The sequence below is a fragment of the Haematobia irritans genome, chromosome 4 (assembly GCF_050003625.1).
Source record: "Haematobia irritans isolate KBUSLIRL chromosome 4, ASM5000362v1, whole genome shotgun sequence".
Classification (NCBI taxonomy): Eukaryota; Metazoa; Arthropoda; class Insecta; order Diptera; family Muscidae; genus Haematobia; species Haematobia irritans.
The window spans coordinates 73,357,011-73,362,844 of NC_134400.1; the positions used below are offsets into that span (position 1 = coordinate 73,357,011).

General features: G+C 32.3%; 1 long non-coding RNA gene across 1 annotated transcript; it reads left to right on the plus strand.

Annotated features, from left to right (window-relative positions):
- The first annotated feature begins 2,733 nt into the window (after nt 1-2,733).
- Nucleotides 2,734-3,559, plus strand: LOC142234592 (uncharacterized). The gene is made up of 2 exons (XR_012721656.1): nt 2,734-3,038; nt 3,116-3,559. It is a non-coding gene; the product is annotated as an uncharacterized LOC142234592 (long non-coding RNA).
- The last annotated feature ends 2,275 nt before the right edge of the window (nt 3,560-5,834 follow it).

The window sequence follows — 5,834 nt, forward strand, 5'->3', positions numbered from 1 at the left end:
CTTTCGGAAGCCAGCTTGATATTCATTTAGGATATTATTCTTCTCCGTCCATGATGTCAATCTCCCATTGAGTATACCCATCATAATCTTTGCGATACAATCCATGAACGCAATACCCCTGTAATTACATGGTAACGTCCTGTCCCCTTTCTTAAAAATTGGGAAGATTATGCTTCTAAGTAAAGACTCGTCAATACATCCGGAATCGTACCCCACATTAAATGTATTCATCATTTCTTCTAATAGTTCATTTGGAGCATTTTTAAAGAATTCATATGGTACTCTATCGACTCCAGCAGCTTTATGATCTTTAGTTTTACTGAGCACGTTTTTTATTTCCGCCAATGTTATTGGTTTATCCAGGTCACGATCAAATTGTATTCGATATGCATAGAAGATATCTGGCTCTTGATGTGAGCTTAAGAGCCCTTGAAAGTGGCGTCGGAGGTCTTCCGCAGAGACTTTAATTTCTTGATATGAGCTTATATTTCTAATTTCTCTTACCATTCTCCACCAGTCCTTGCTATTTTGCACTTTTTCCAGGTTTCTTTCGATCCTTTTATAGTACGAATCCTTAGCTTTTAGACAAAGTTGTTTATATTTTCGTCTTTTATTACAATACTGAAGCCTGTTTTCTTCACAAGTCCATATTGCCACTGCAGTGCCACTTGAGCCTACTTTCGCGCTTTATGACAGGATAAATTAAACCATTTTTGTTTTGGTGTGAATATGTGTACATTTATATATATCTTACTATGGGCTTCTTTTATTATATTTGTGATGTCTCCAAAAGTGAATGATCGCATAGTTTGTTTTTTAGTCTGTAACAATGAAGTGATATTGTTATGGTATTTCGATATATTATTAGGATCCCATTTCAGCTTTGGTAACAAATTTGGATTGTTCTCTACCATTCTGATTGAATTTATTTGTAGCGTCAGAACTATTGGAAAGTGGTCTGACCACGTTTTTTCGTCTACATGAAAGCTAAGTATGAATTTCAGCAGCTCGTGACTAACCGCACAAATATCATTTACTGATTCTCCAATTCCACTAACAAATGTGAGCTCTCCATTTTCGTCACCAACTGTCATGCCATTGGCTATTACCAATCCGAAATCGTAGCACAGATCTAGAAACTTTCTGCCTCTGCTGTTTATTACTGCATCTTTTGACTTTCTTTCCTCTAATCCCGACACAAATTCATGCTTCATCTCATCCTCTATGTGTACCTGCAAGTTTCCTATCCGTATATTTAGATCCCCAATGATTATTGGATTTACAAATCTATTTTTCGTGAATATACTTTTTATATTTTCATATATATTTTCCCAAACTGCAGGTCTCATATAGATTGGTATAAGTGTGAGTGATGTATTTCTATCCCTTACATGAATTACACATATCTCATCTATAGTTTCAAATGTAATATAAATCCCTTTTTTCCGCAAGTTCTTTTTGTATCCTAAGAAATATCCTCCTATGCCTCTTCCGTAATTGCTGTATCTCATAGCGGGTGACCATTTTTGTTCAAATTCACCGAAGTAAGTCTTAAAGCGTTCCATATTATCAGCGCAGACGTGGGTTTCTTGCAAAGCGACAATGTCCATTGTTTTCACATAGGCAAAGAAATCTGAGAAAAGAATTTTATTTGATAGACCATGTATGTTAAACGACAATATTTTTAGATTTGAATGATTCCTTATTTCTAGATTTTCATGGTTTGGCACAATAATTTTATTTAGTTTTTTTGACAAAATTTTTGGAGCAAAATATTATAATCCAAATTAACTTCATCAATGGCTGCACCGTAGAGTTCTTTCAATATATCTTCTGCTTTCTTCTCTCCACTCAGCAGAGTCTTGTTACCACTCCAGCTCATCCAGTGTGTTCCTATTTTTATTGAAGAATTCTTAACTGTAACCCTGTGATCTTTACTTATTTTTAAAATCTCATATTTCATTTGCAGCATAACTTTTCTGTCAATCTGTTGTTGTTCATTTAGATTTCTTTCTATTTTAATAGTTGACCCAGCTAGTTTTACCGTATTTTTGAATATCATATCGGCCATTTCTTGATTTTGCATCTCAGCTACTATTGATATTTTCTTATTTGGAGCAGTATGGATCACCCTTGCAGTTAATATTACTACATTTGGCAATTTTAGAATGTTCTTACATATATTCCGAACAGAATTTATGGGAGAACCCTCCTCAGTCAGACCTCTGAATATAACGTTCTTACGTCTTCCTTGATCCACTAATCTATTAATCTGTTGTTGGTCTTTGATTCTCTCTAATTTGAGCTGGTCTAATTCTTCCCTTAATTTTAAGTTTTCACTTTTGAGGCTATCGACTTTTGCATCAATATTGGTTATATGTTGTTTCAGATCTTCAATATCTGTTTTTGTACAAAGTGTTTTAATTTTTTCATCCATAACAGTTTCCATAGATTTCTGCATCATAACCATTAGTTCTTTTACTTCAATATTTCCGAAACTAGTAGTTCGTTTAATAGAATGAGTGTCTTCAGGTGATATTTCCTTCAAATTTCTCTTTGGAGTACTCATTTTGTCTTACTGGGGAATATTTACTTTATTTGAGTTAAAAGTGTATGAAATGGTATATGAGCGACTGGTTGAACCGTGTGTAGTTGGTTTAATTTCGTTTGATAGTTTAAACGTTCACTAATTATTAGTACGGTGTAGACACGGCCTCCACCTGTCACGAATAGCTGTCTAAATTATTAAGTTGGAACAGCTGTAGTTGTTTTGATTTCGCCTTAGAAAACTTTGTTTAACGCCAATCGGTTAACATATTTCCAATCTCTTCCAAAAAAAAAAAATTTTCTTCTTTTTGTGATAATGTTGAAATTTCAATTTTAATTTATAAAAATATGGCTTATTTGATTACCAAGGCTACTCCCTTCACTCTCAGCGATGGAATGATTAACACTCTATGGGCAGGGATATGAATTGATGCTATTAAAGTACTATAACAGGCAATTGCAGATAACTTGTGGCAGCGGTATACAAACGCGTACGTACAACTTTTGTGGCTCGTTATTATTTAATTGAAAAACTTAATTTTCATAATGAAACAATGTTAAATTTTAGGCAACAACAAAAAAATTACATTTTCCCCTTTATGGAAATTTATTTCCTGCACTTAATTTATTTTTATTTGAATTTTAATGCTACGTCAATACTTGTCGTATACGCGTTTGGTTCGATAAACGAAAAGTATGGACTAGAGGTCTGCACAATTCCATTTGTAAATGCAGAGTACACGTGTACTTGCTACATGAGTATATCTATTTGAGAGAGTCGCAAAACTATTGGTACACATTTTGATGAACACCAAAAACCACGAGTAACTTCTTGTTGCTACTCTGATGTCTTCACTACCAACAAACACATATTCTTCTTTCTCTCTTATTGAAGTGTACTCAGAGTGATCACGTCGAGTATGTTGCGAGAACAAAACTTCATAGAGTACTCCATGTACAACGTGCAGTTTCAGAAATACAAAAAAAAAAAACAGTTACTCTCCATAATATATGTTTTTTGTTTGTTATAAAGAACGGCAAACGTTAAGGTAAGTGTGTGACATACATAAATATATGAAATATTTGATATACATACATATCTATGATTAATAATAATGGAAAGTTTTGCTTCGCACATAACTGAGAAATACTTGTGGTACCACGTGAAGTGAAGAGAATCCATGTTGTACTTTTTCTCAAGTACTTACATTTTTATTGTTCCTTTTTTTCGGAACACATATTGTTTCGGATAAGTACTTGGTGGTATTTGACAAGCAAGAGTTCTCTTCACTTCACTACTTGCGCTCTGAGAGAAAGACAGTGTATGTACTATATTCGACAGCGAATTACATACATGTAGTGAAAAGTTATTCGATGCAGACCTCTAGTATGGACCTAACACCGTAAATGGTTTGATGTGCTCAGTAGCCAATTTCCCATATTCTTCTCTCCATTATCTTTGAATAAAACTATTAACAATTTCTCATTTCGCAGGGCAAAACACAAAACTGCTGCATTTCTTTAACACCAAAACAGATAATAAAAATCCAGACGGCATTTTCTGAAGAAATATTTTTTCAACAGCTGACTCGAAAATGAAAGTCAAAACCACTCTAATTTAAGAAATTTGTACCGAAAATAATTAGAGTGGATTTTATTATTTTTTCGGATTCGGAATAGGCTCGAAAATAAGAACATGGCTGTTTGAATAAGACACTATATTTGTCTTATGTATGTCTATAGTTCTCTCATTATCATTTTGCTATAAAAAAAACATACCCATGTTATCGAAAAAGAAGAAGACTCAATAAAAATGCTTACTTACTTACTTGATCTGTTGAATTCGAAAAAAAAAATTAAATTTTTTATTGAACAATTTTGAGATATTTTTTAGTTTTTCGCTCTAAACATATTATATCTCGAGTTAGAAATGTCCGATTATCCGGCGGAAAAGGGTCACTGTAAAACATGATTTTTTTATATATCTATGGAAGTTAACCTTGCCAACATTTTTTTGAATTTGACGGCACTTCTGAGAATCCCCACCACGTCGAAAACAATTGTATACGACGTCCAAAACTCGTCGGAAAAGCGACGTCACTATTGTGTTATACCACGCCAAGTTACTACACCCAGAAAAAAGTGACCCCTTCTTTAAGTTAAAATGAACTCATTGCGAAGAAAGTTGAACTTCGTATAGCGCCAAAGACATTTTTATTTGTTTGAACGATGTGATTTTCGTAGAAATTAGGAATAATGCATTCCATATATTAGTTAACATTTTCCTATATTTATATACCACTATACTACAGAATGAAAAAAATTAACTAATTTGAATTCATATATGGAATGATTGTATTGAAATTTTTTCATTCATTTCGACAAATCTTACACATTTGTGGTAAAACTTTTACTTCATAATTAGAACTGCTTACCTTCGTTTTTAAATACAATTTTATTTATTTCTATAAGCAATTTTATCTTCAATAAAAGACATGTTTTATTAATATATTGAATATATTTATTAAGAATCAACAGCATCGAATCTCTTTGAAATATTAGTTTATTATTCCACTATTTCCAATTTCCGTGTGATATTATCAACTGTAAAACGCACTTTTTCTTCTTCTTGTACTTTTCACTTTTAATAAGTTGCTGCCTAACGATTTTGTCCTCCTTTTACAATTTCAATACCTACAAATATAAAAAATCATAAAACATTTTTGTTGCAAAAGGTTAGCGTCACTGAATATTACCTGATAATTGAAGATTCCAAAATGAAGACAAATGAAAGGGTTGTTATTCTGCTGGTGTTTTCTTTCTTTATACACTATCACGAACATTGATAGATTTATTTAAAAAAACGAACATTTTTCTCACTAATTTAAAATAAATATTTTATATATTTTATTTGTTATTTATTATATTATTTTACCATATTATTTTTTAACAATCTCTCCGTATACCAAAACAACGCGATTCCAACTAAAAAAACAACCGACGCGCAAATATATCGATTACACCCACGCGCTAACACATCGATTACGATGACAGGTATCGATTACAGGTAGACAATAGAAATTTAGGAAAATTTCCTATATTCTAACAAGTGTGTTTCCTTAAGTTTTGAAAGGATTGCATACTTCTTAGTACGAATGAACTAAAATAGTTTTCTATTCCAAGTGTTGTTCGTATGTATGAAAAACTTTCTATTATAAAGGAAGTCGCAATTATCATTTTATAAGAAATTTTACTAATTTTTAAGAAACTTGGTTTTAGTTCGGTTT